Source organism: Rhinolophus sinicus, linkage group LG07 (genome assembly GCF_036562045.2).
Source record: "Rhinolophus sinicus isolate RSC01 linkage group LG07, ASM3656204v1, whole genome shotgun sequence".
In the NCBI taxonomy this organism is placed as follows: domain Eukaryota; kingdom Metazoa; phylum Chordata; class Mammalia; order Chiroptera; family Rhinolophidae; genus Rhinolophus; species Rhinolophus sinicus.
In genome coordinates, this window is record NC_133757.1 from 48,848,636 (window position 1) to 48,861,328 (window position 12,693).

Genomic DNA, 12,693 nt, shown 5'->3' on the forward strand with positions numbered 1-12,693 from the left:
ATCTCTAAATAATTTTTTATATATATCTTTAAATGATTAGGGATCTTTAATAAAGTATAATTACAATTCCATTATTATACATAAAGAGATGAATAACCGTTTCTTGATATGTGATTATTATAAAATGTCTGTCTCCCTCCACTAGGCTGAGAGCTTCACGCGAGTTTTCTCTCTTGTTTGTGGCTGTAGCCACAGAGCCTGAGACCTAGCAGATAGTTGGTAAGTATTTGTTGAATGGATGAATGAGTGGGAGAAAAGCAAAGACTGCTAGGACCCACCCTGCTTTCTGTGGATGCTGGCCCCCGCTCCCCCCACCGTTCCTTGGACACTGGGGTGTGATGGCTGCCTTGCAGGCCCACAGCCACTTACACTCCCTGATGGGAGCAGCGCCATGGAGTCATAAACCTCTCAGTTTCTTTCCCTCCCAACCTGCCTTCGGCTTAATCGGGCAGCAAGCCACTAATCCTCTCCCCCTGTGCAGCTAATTCCACCTTCTGACTTAATCATTGTACTTAGCACTTTCAATAAGAGCTTTTCATCTTCAGAGTCCTGCTCAGGCATTAACTGATTACTGTAATCTGTGTGACTCCCAAGGCGTCAACCAGGATCACAGGGGAAGGACCGGGCTTCCCTTGTCCTCACAGAGCCTCAGTTTCCTCATCTGTAAAATTAGGTGAATATACTTAACTGGCGGGATTAAGTAAAATGAAATACAAAGTGTTTGTCCCATGGAGCATAATAAGCGCTCAGGAATGACTACTTTCAAGGATTAACTTTCACTGGAGAACCAGACAAATCTCCATTTGAATCCAGCCTTCTCCACTTAAAGTGAAAACTTCTGAGTCTCAATTTCCTCATCTCTAAAATGGGGACGATGGTGCCTACCCCTCAGAGTTTACCGAAAGGATCTAACCACATGATATATGTATGTGATGCGCTGGGCAGAATGCTGGGTACCAAGTAAGTGCTAAATAATTATCTGTGGCTATTGCTATTCCTGGAAGGAGAGGGAGGAGGGGTGGGGGCAGGAGAAAGGCTGTGGTGCCCTCTGGAAGGGGCCAGTTATGTCTTTTCTCCTCTGTTCCCTCAAGGTGTACAAATCGATGATGCTCACTATTCTATTCCCAGCCCTTTGCCTAGCTGTGCGCTCAATAAATGAATAAGTGAATGAATGTGGTGAGGTGGGGATGGGGATAATGGATAGGCATGCCTCGTTTTATTGTGCTTCACTTTATTGTGCTGCACAGATGGCGAGATTTTACAAAACCGAAGACAGAACCCTCCACCAACAGAAAGATTACCATTTGCTTTATTGTGATACTCGCTTTATTGCGGTGTTCTGGGACTGAACCCGCAGTATCTGGACAGGTCTGGGGAGTTTATAGAGGACTTTCATGATTTTTCTTTCTCTCACAAGAAGGGAAAGTAAACAAGCCAGGGATTATACTCCATGTGTTATACATGAGCAAACTAAGGCTCAGGGAAACACCAGGCTTGTAAGTGTGAACAGCTGGAGCCCTCCCACCCCACTTTGGATGTGTCAGGAGTGTGCTTACCTACCATCACCCTTCAGAAGAGTTGGGCTTCTGTCTCAGTGGGAGTTACAGGTCTTCTTGAGATCTCTGAAAGCTGCAGGGATTCTGCCTGCGACTCCTGCCTCCCACTGTGCCTCCCACTGGGGCCGTATCCCAGTGTACTGGTTTTTAATTACGGAGAATTTCAACCTCAGGGCTGCCGTGAACAGCCACTGAGGCTGTATACTGTACAACTCCAGGGGACAGACATCCGTTCACCATGGCGGCAATGCATCACTAAGAGGTAAGTACTGCTGTGAAGTTGGAAGTGACTCTAGGAGGAGGTGGGGGCCCACCCCATGCACTGGCTAGATTTGGGTAAGGAGGGCTGCTCCAGGAACCAGGGCTCCTGGAAACTCTGTGGTCTGGTGTGGGTGGGCAGCATCCATGTTCAAAGTGTGGGTATCTGGAGGCTGATCTCCACCCTTCTTAGGGAGAAGGGCTTCTTAGGGAAAAGGGTAAAAAAGCCCTAGCAACTAAACCCAAGTTTTCAAACTTGAGAAAGTTGAGGAAAGGGAGCAGGGCTCTGAGCCAGGTACTTTATATACTATATCATATATCTAATTTAATCTTGATAATAAAGCTCTTTGGAGAGGCATCATCAACCCATTTTACAGATTAGTTAACTGGGGGGCACACAGAAAGTTAATTAACTTGCCCAAAGGGTCACATAGTAAGGAAGTGGCACAGTTGGGATTCAAACTCAGGACTGCCTGACTCCTCCGCTATGTTACCTCTAGGTGTAACCTGAATTTTACAAAGGAGGTAGCTGAGGCACAGAGAGGGGCACTGCCTTGCCCAGGGTCACACAGCCAGCTAGTGGCTGAGCAGATAATGAACAACGAATGAATCTAGGCTCCCTGTCTCAAAATGAGCCCATAAGGGTCCCTGGCCTATCAGTTAATATTTGTTATAGAAACAAGTCTAGGCAGAAAGACTTGGATGGCTGGGATTGGGAGACCTGGGGGAAGCAGGTAGTGAAGGGCAGGCACGAATCCTCCACATTTTTGCTGAGAGTTTTCTGTAAGAGGAGCTCCAGTTACCTTCATAAGCAGGGCTGGAGGTGGGGTCCGGGAAGGGCGAAAGGTGCAGCGCGGCCCTCGGCCTCTAGGTGGCGCCCGCACCGCAGAGCTGGACGCCCTCAGAAAGCCAAGGCAGTCAGAATTGGTTTGTCTTCGGGTACTGGTCTGTCCCCACAGTTTTCAGGATGTCCTCAGACAACAGTTCTTCTTTCCTTCCAGGCCATCCCTGCCCCGGCTTTGGCAGTGATGGGTTGGCAGGGCCCACACTGGGAGATCACGCCTCAAGCCCCAGCCTCCCTTGCAAGCCCTCTATGTGTCCCTGGGTGAGAGAGAACCTCTGGAAGGACTTGAGGGGCGACCAGATGCTTCCCATCTTCTTGACCTTGGACAGTTTGCCCAACCTCTTGGAGCTTCATTTTCCTCGTCTGTAGAGTGGAAGTGGGTTCTATTTCCAGGATATTGAGAGGATCAGATGGAACATTTTATGGCCGGTTGCAGGTACTCAACATATGGGAACTACATTAAGGTCTCACTGAACGTCATTGATAAGTTCTGAAACTTTAAGTGCAACAACATATAACACAACCACTTTTAGCATAGGCTGATTGACACAAACAAGAGCTAAGTCCCTAAGCATCCCATCAATGTTAGAACGAAACAACGTTATTGGAGGACCCGCTGGGTTAGGGTTGTTCCTCGTGGCCACTGGCTGCTATTCTTCTTGGTCTTTTTCCGTGCATAATGCCAGTGCATCACACCACGTCTTCCCCGTCACCACCACCCTCTATCACCCACCCTGTGGCCTGGGTTTCCTTGGAGACGATACAGACTAGCAGTTAAGTAGAAGGCTCTGAAGGCTCACGATCTGGGTTCAGCTCCTTATCTCTACCACTTCCGGTGCAGCTTTGGTCCAAGTCCTTAGCTCGTGCACTGCAGATTCGTGGTGCTCACCACTGCCTGTCCCAGTCCCTGGTACTGATTGGAGCTGAGTGACTAACAGGGAAATGGGTGCAGGGTAATGTATGTGTCACTCCAGACCAAGGCAGTTAAGAGGCTGTGGACCTCCTCCATCTCTTTCTTGCCCTGCCATGGTGACCTGTGTGTGGCCACAGGGACATGTGTTTCAGATAGTGTAGCTCTAAGATGGAAACGCCCTGGGTCCCCAAGTCACCCTTGGAGGAAAGCCATCCCACCAGCACTGCACTCACTAGGTGTGAGCAAGAAGTCACTGAGGTTCCAGGATTTGTTTCTACCATACTATAACCTAGTACTGTAACTTCCCTGGTAGAGTTTCCTGTGCCTCAATGTTCTCATCAATGAAATGGGGACAATAATGATATCACTCTCATAGAGTTGTTGTGAGGATTAAATGAGATCATGAATACAACCCTCTTAAGATGTAAAATCTTAGTTTTTATTACTTCCATAGGAAGATATGAAAAGCATGAAACGACCTTAGACTGTCAGACGTAATCACACAAACTGAGATGTTCTTTTTCGCATGGTTATACATATAGACTACACCAGAATTGAAAATGGAATAGATTTCTCACTACTGTATGTGATTCAAAGAGATGATCTAAAGAAGGTTTGCATCTAGCAGGAAGTAACTTGCAGACTAAACCACACTGGAGCCTCCATCCTCTGAAGACTGTGACCAAAACAGGAACAGCTCTTTTCTGCGGTGGTTTGACTGCACTAAGGTCCAGAGGTGGGAGAGCGGACCAGCTGATCACAGGCTGCCTCTCTCTTTACTGGACATTAGGTTTTCTGGTGTGTGACAAACAGGGCCAGGGTGGGGGCTTGGAGTCTGAAGAGAGCAGACTCCAAGCCCCCCCAGCTAAAGATACACCCACAGGCATTGTCTTCTCTGTGCACTGTCCTCTGCAGTCAGGGCTGGCTCTGTGGGCGTGGGACCTGTCTAGTCACACAGGGCCCCATGTTTGGAAGGGCCCGAAGCTCAGTTGCATGCTCCGTTGTCACCATGACTCTGTGGAATTCATGGTGACAGTTTAAAAAGACGAGGCAGACCCTTTGTGTACCAATGTGCAAAGAGCTCCAAGGACATATTTTAAGAGAAAAAGTCAAGTTATAGAACAATATGTAAAGTATGACTCTATTTATAAACAACAGATAATTTTAAAAATACACACACAACTTTATTATTCCATTTTCCCCTCTATTGGCCGGTTAGTTATACATTCATTTACCATTCTTCTAGGGTTAGCCTAGAGATAAAGTAGCCATCTTTGATTTATTAATGTTTTCCATACAGTCACATATTTATCCACTTCCAGGACAATGCAAGGACTGTAGAACATTCTAACTCCATTTACCCCCTTCCTGACTCATGTGCTATTGTGTCGTGTATTTTAATTCTCTCTATATATTTTAAACATTAGTTTCATTGTTTTATGCAACCAAGATTCATTTGTATTTACCCCTATTTCCCTTTCTATTGCTCTTCTTTCCTTCCTGAAATCCAAGCCTCCATCTGGGACCACTTTCCTTCTGCCTGAAGCATACCCTTTATATTTATTTTTATATTTGAGCCATTCATATGGTACAAAATTCAAAATTACAGAAGTGTGCCATAATAGATGTCTCTTTCTCCTATCCCGGCCCCCAGCCAAAAACAATATATTTCCATATGTATATAGAACATTACTTGGAAGGATACACACCAAGTTGAGAACAGTGGTTTGTCTATTTGGTCTGAAATGCTTATAATGATAATGTAGTCTTGTCTTCTGTGTGCAGAGAAAAGGAGTCAGGTCCCAGAACAGGGCCCAGGGGGGGCCCACATAGTTCCGACAGCCTGTCACTGTGTCCCCCAGTGCCACAGCTTGCCTGTCATCATGCACATCCTTATTTGATTCTGGCCGCAGCTCTACAGGCCAGGAGGGGTAAGAGTCCTGTTCCGCGGACAGCTAAGGACCATGGCTCCAGAGGAGCATTTTATCTTCATCAACTCATTCAGTCCTCACAGTAACTCTACTAGGATTGTCACCGCTTTACAGATGAGCAAACTAACGCAAAGAGAAGTTAGATAACCTGACCAAGAGGCAGAGCCTGGATTCAAACCCAACCCAACAGCCCAACGCCAGAGCCCAAGCTCTTACTAGTCCCATTTGACAGATAAGGCACTGAGGCCCCCAAAGGTTTAGCCATATGCTAAAACTCACACAGTCAGGAATGGCAGAGCAAGAACTCACATCCGTGACTTTGGGGGTCAAAATCCACCCCCTGCCCCTGTCCTTAGACCAATGGTTTTGCTCTGCACATTAGAGTCACACAGGGGACTTTCAAAAATGCTGTGTCCAGATGTCAGCCCAGACCAATTAAATCTGAATCTCTATTTTTCCGCCCCTGCCGCCCCTTGAGGACCACTGCCCTAACCCACAGGTGAATAAGGCTTGGAGTCTGACTGGGTTTAGTTAAATTCAAACTTTGCCCCAGTGACCTTAGGCAAACCGCTTTTACATTTCTGTGCTGCCTCAGTTTCTTCATCTGTCACAATCATTACAGTGTCTTCTTCATGTGAAATTGAGTGAAATAATCCCTGCAAAGCACTTGAAACAGTGCCTGGCACAAAATCAGTTTTAAATGCTAGAAACATTATTATTATTATTATTATTATTATTATTATTTGCTGTGTAGCTCTGTGGAGAGCCTGTCCCTCTCTGGGCCTTGGGTTCTTCATCTGTGAACACATGGTGAGGTGTGGACTCATGGTCTTGAAAGGAAGGTGTCTTCCAGGTCTGATGTGCTGATGGCTGGGATAAGCTCGCTGGATCTCAGGCCTTCTCAGAAGCGCAGCCCTGCCTATTTTGTGCGGAGGCTGCGGCAGGCGCGTGTTTGGGGAAAGAGGGATGTGCTTCTATGGGAGGAGTCCAGCTTCCGATTATGGTGTTGACACCTCTCACAGCTGGGAGGTGCTGGTCTGTGCAGAGAGAAACTCCCCATTGTGGGGTGATGGCTGACAAGGCTCCCGCTGCCCCCAGAGAAAGACAGAGGGCCCTAGATGGAGGACCCCTTGGAGAGGGAGGGTTGGGGGCTCTGGCAGAACTGAGGCCCTGTGCTGGCTTCCTACCAGTGCACTTGGTGCCAGTCTTTGCCACCAAGCACCATTCTGCACCCATGCATAATTCATGCCCCCGTGTGCCAATCTGTGCCAGCTTTAATTAGCTTCTAACTTTTCGTCATTCATTTTGCTATGAACACCTTATAAATAAATGATGTGAGAAGGGAGCAGAGAGTGGGGCAGGCAGGGGTGTGAGGGAAGGAGCCTGGCTCCTTAGGCCTCGTGGGGGAGGGGTAAACCTCTAAGGTGGGGGCCAAGGAAGCCATGTCCCTCTGTTTCCTGGGGGCCCTGGACGCTGCAGCTGGGTCGCCCCAGCCCACCTTGTTCACCTTCCAGCCTTGTTCTTTCACAAGCTGTGTCGAGCCGCCACAGCTGTGCCAGGCTCCAAGGGCCCACAAAGCAAACTCAGGAGCACACATGTTTGGTTTATGGTGGCAGGCGCTGCCCCGGGAGAGGGCCAGCGGGCTGGGGACACCGGCAGGAAGCAACAAACAGCTTTTCACAGGCTCAGGGATGGGAATAAAGGGGACTAGGAAACGGTGCTTCATTGTGAGGCGGGAAAGGGAAGCCGTAATGGAGGACACCCAGAGGAGAGGCGTGTATGTGCTTTAAAAGTAATAATCGGCCCTCGTGGGGAGGCGAGACTTGTATGTGAGTGATATTTTGTGTTCACAGTTTATGACGCACTTGAATTTGTGTGTTTTCTCTTTCGACCTGAACGGCAACCTTGGGAGGTATTCAGGGGGGCTAGGAGCTGTCATACCCATGTTCGGTTGAAGAAACTGAGGCTCAGACACGTTGGCTAAGACCCAGGCTGCTGCATTCTAGTCTCGTGAGCTCTGCAGTACCCCACACTGCCTGGCTTCCATTCCCAGGGAAGGATGTCGGGGGCAGAAAGCGCCCCAGTGGAGGCTGGGGGGCTGAGGTAGAATCCAATCCAATCCCAGGTGATGGAATAGGCTAGGCAGGTTTAAAACAGAGTTGGGTTCCCTCCCTCTTTCCTTCTTTCCCTCCCTCCCTCTGTCTCTCCCTTCCTCCTTTCATTTCTCATTCATTGCGAGTGCCAGTGAGCCCGCTGATTATTTGGTGTTTGGGGGATAGAAAGACAGAAGGGGAGATGCCCCTTCCTCCAAGATGCCAGCCTAGGGCCACCCTGGGACAATGAACTATCTCTTCCTCTCCATCCTCTAGCTGATTATGTTTTCCCCTGTTATTGTGCATTTTCACCTCCAAGCCCATCCCCCTCCACCTCCAGCATCAATTGCTGAGTGACCCCAGGCCCCAGAGTGGCATAAGAGGTCTTCATTGCCCAGTCCTTGCTCATCTGCTGAGATGTGTCTCATTTCTGTCCAGTGCTTCTTGGTCCAGCCTGACCACTGCAATATCTAGTCTCTCAACTGTGTGATGCCCATGTGACTTTGCATGGATTCCATCCCCTCAACTTCAGATGCCCTTATCTTGCCAGGCACACAATTAAGGCTCTGCTTAGTGGTTCCTCCTGGTGGAAGTCTTCCTCTGGTTAGGATGAGCTGCACCTTTCTTGGGGTCCCTCTGTCACTGCTGAACCTGGTCCTGGCCTCAAGAGTGGCATCATCCTGTGCTTTCTCCCTATCTGTTTCTGTCTCTCCAACTGGACTAGCTTCTCTGAGGAACAGAATGATGTCGTACGAGGTCTGACAATTAAGTTCGCAAACTCATCCTAGAAAAAGCGCTACAGACCTCATTGCTGAATATCACTATGTTCACCTTCCAAGTACTCCCCTTGGGAAGCTATTCACTGATGCCAGCACCTAGTCCACCCTTCAAAACAATTTTGGAACTCTTTTTCTGGAATGGCCATCAGAGCTGTCGTCATATTACCCTTGATGTCCTGAATGTCATCAAAATGTCTTCCTTTCAGTATTTCCTTTATCTTTGGGTAAAGAAAGAAGTCATTGGGGGCCAGATCAGGTGAGTAGGGAGGGTGTTCCAATACAGTTATTTGCTTACTGGCTAAAAACTCCCTCACAGACAGTGCCGTGTGAGCTGGTGCATTGTCGTGATGCAAGAGCCATGAATTGTTGGCGAAAAGTTCAGGTCATCTACCTTTTTCACGCAGCCTTTTCAGCACTTCCACATAGTAAATTTGGTTAACTGTTTGTACAGTTGGTACAAATTCATAATGAATAATCCCTCTGATGTCAAAAAAGGTTAGCAACATCGTTGCAACAAGTTCGCAAACTTAATTGTGAGACTTTGTATGCTTCTCTGTGTCTTCAGCACCCAGCCCAGAGCCTGGCACACAGTGGACCCTCCAGGAATGCTTGTTAGATGAATGAACAGACACAATCCCTGTCCTTGAGGACCCTAAAAATGAATGTGTTCTCTGAGCTAAAGATAAACTGGAACCCACTGCAGAACTGTGGCCACTTCTGGAAATATCTGGACAAGATATTCTGATAGGGAAGGAGTCAGTATATCGATTTGTGTTCTTTCCTTTCTCTCTTTATTTTTTAAATTTTGGGAAGGGGGAGTTAGAGGTACTCTCCAATGCTTCTTGCACTGCAATCCCCTCTAATCGCCGGGAGATTCATCGTGTGGTCTACACCAGGAAGGGTTCTCATGGTTGCAACAGAAATGAACTCTGGCTAAGTGACATATAAAATGAATTTACTAGTTAGATGGGTGGGTGGGGGACTTAGCAGAACCAACCAGAAAGCTGAAGGACAGATCCAGAAAACAATTAAAAACCAAAGGAGGCTGGGAGCCAAGAATGTAGCTGAGAATGCAGCGCAGACAGGTCTTGAGCTGTTGGTCAGGGTTTGCTGCTTTCTAGAATTTCTAAACTATTTCTAAACTTAAGGCTCCGAGTTGAGAGTGGAGCTTCTGACTGGCTTCTGACTGTGGCCAGGAGGCAGGACACGGAGGGCCTTCACTTTTAGTTGTTATAGTGAAAGCAGGGTCTGGTCCTATCCCTTACTTCACACAGTGGGGAGCTCCCCCCAGGAGAGGAGTTTGCATGAAGCTGGGCCCTGGACAGTTAGCATCTCTATGGTTCTTTATGGTTGTCAAAGTGCTCTCACATTCCACCCCAGGAGGGAGGCTGGGCCAGCTTCATGATCTCAGTTACAGAGGTGGAAATCAAACCTCAAAGAGATTAAGCAATTTGTCCAAAACCACATAAGGTGGTAAAAGGTGCTTCTTTATCACCCTGGTCCACCTCCCTCCTTGCTCCAGGAGCTTGGGGGAGGGGCAAATGTTTTCTAAGGAAAGGGAGACAGGGAGAACTCCTAGAGTTGTTGGTGGACAGCCCTGAAATGCTTGGAGGAATGGAAACCCCAGCCGGGAAGAAAGGCTAAACTTCCAGGGATTAATTCCTTGTTCAGAGGATGGAGGCTGAATCTGTGCTGTCTTTTTTTTCCTCCCCGAGCTCTGAGTCTCCTGCAAACATTGTCATCCTGCCTCCGGCTGCTTCATGTGCAGGACAGAGGACTGCTATTCACCTCCAGGATCAAAAACCTCCCCTGGACTTCACGGGGTGAGCCCAGAGCATGCCTCTAGTCCCTTGCTCATGCAGCCCCTCTACCTGGAATGCCCGCCTGCTTTTGCTGCCTGTGCAACTCCTGGTCATCACAGCAAAATCCAGCTCTGAGGTCCCGTATACAGGCAGCCTTTCTGGACTCAACTTTCTTGAGACTCCACCCACTCTCCTTCCGGCTACCTCTCACTTTGCCACACTTACCTTGCAGATTATGATTGATTCATAGGTCTGCCTCCCTCTTGAGTTGGGAGTGCCTCAAAGACAGGGGCTGCTGTTATTCCTGCCTGTGTCCCCCCAGTGTGCAGTGTTGGCTTGTTCCCCTCAGATCCATTCCTCACTCTCCTCTGCTGTGCTGGGTATCACAGCAGGGCTGACCCTGCAGGCTGCAATTCCCCAGCTCCTGGGTCTGCTGGCTTCTGGTTGGGGTCAGCCAAAGGGAGGCCCTAGTGGGAGGCCAGACGGCTAGGGAAAGGAGAAGCCGAGGTGTCTCTTCTTCATACTTGGCTTTAAGCAGTGTCTCTCTCTGGAGTGGTATCTCCAGTTCCCACAGACAGGTGCACTGTGGTTCCATCTTCCGCGGCAGGACCCTGCTCCTGGTGACTCTGCTTCCTCCTTTCATCCCTCTAGCCTAGGGGTAGTACAGCCACATCTTGCTGTTGCTGAACTCTGGGTTACCGTACCATCGCCTGTTCGAATTCTCAGCTTTTTCATCACTGTGTGACCAAATTCACTTTGAATTCCATGTCTGTTACACACTCCGACTGGTTCTGTGCGCTGGTTGCACACTGAAGGACACCCCAGTTCCTATCATGGAGGTTGGCACAGGGTGGGCACTTGATAAATGCTTGTGGAATAAAAGTGGCTGCCAAAGAGGTTCTATGAACAGAAAAATGGTGCTCACCTCGGAGGAGGTGATGGTCTCCCTGAATTCCGTGCGGTTTTGTTCACATGTAAAATGATTGCAGAGTTTGGGGAAATCACAGTTTAAGAGAGATGGTGGCAAACCAGAAAAAAAAAAGGTTTTAGGATTGGAGAAACTGTGGAGAACACTTCATCTTGTACTTGCATTTAAAGAATGAGGAACACGGGGCCGGCCCGGTGGCTCAGGCGGTTAGAGCTCCATGCTCCTAACTCCGAAGGCTGTTGGTTCAATTCCCACATGGGCCAGTGGGCTCTCAACCACAAGGTTGCTGGTTCAAGTCCCGCAAGGGATGGTGGGCTGTGCCCCCTGCAACTAGAAAATGGCAACTGGACCTGGAGCTGAGCTGCACCCTCCATAACTAAGACTGAAAGGACAACAACTTGACTTGGAAAAAAGGCCTGGAAGTACACACTGTTCCCCAATAAAGTCCTGTGCCCCTTCCCCAATAAAATCTAAAAAAAAAAAAACCCCAAAAAGTGTGAGCATTAAAAAAAAAAAAAAAAAAGAGGGCCGGCCCGGTGGCTCAGGCGGTTAGAGCTCCGTACTCCTGACTCCGAAGGCTGCCGGTTCGATTCCCACATGGGCCAGTGGGCTCTCAACCACAAGGTTGCCAGTTCAATTCCTCGAGTCCCGCAAGGGATGGTGGGCTGTTGCCTCCTGCAACTAGAAAAACGGCAACTGGACCTGGAGCTAAGGTGCACCCTCCACAACTAAGATTGAAAGGACAACAACTTGACTTGGAAAAAAGGCCTGGAAGTACACACTGTTCCCCAATAAAGTCCTGTTCCCCTTCCCCAATAAAATCTAAAAAAAAAAAACCCCAAAAAGTGTGAGCATTAAAAAAAAAAAAAAAAAAAAAAAAAAAAAAGAGGGCCGGCCCAGTGGCTCAGGCGGTTAGAGCTCCGTGCTCCTGACTCCGAAGGCTGCCGGTTCGATTCCCACATGGGCCAGTGGGCTCTCAACCACAAGGTTGCCAGTTCAATTCCTCGAGTCCCGCAAGGGATGGTGGGCTCTGCCCCCTGCAACTAGAAAAAACGGCAACTGGACCTGGAGCTGAGCTGCGCCCTCCACAACTAAGACTGAAAGAACAACAACTTGAAGCTGAACAGAACCCCCCACAACTAAGATTGAAAGGACAACAATTTGACCATTGTTCCCCAATAAAAGTCCTGTTCCCCTTCCCCAATAAAAAAAAAAAATATATTTAAAAAAAAAAAAAAAAAGAAGTACAAATTGGTAGTAACAAAATAGTCACAGGGTGAAAAAGAAAAAAAAAAAAAAAAAGAAAGAAAAGAATGAGGAACACGAGGCCAAGAGAGTGTCCAGCCCCAAACTATCCAGCTAGAGAGCAGTCGAGTATTCAGAACCCAGACCCCTCACTCCTGGCTCCACCACCTTGTTTAAAAGCATGACTACCTGAGACCTACCTGTCACACCATATCTCTAGCCATCATGACTGACTTTCCCCTGAAGTGCACGTTCCCTGCCCTTTACCCCAAACCCCAGACTCACGTGTCCAATGAGCTGCTTGACATCTGTACTCAGTCATCACACAGGCCTCTCACACTCAA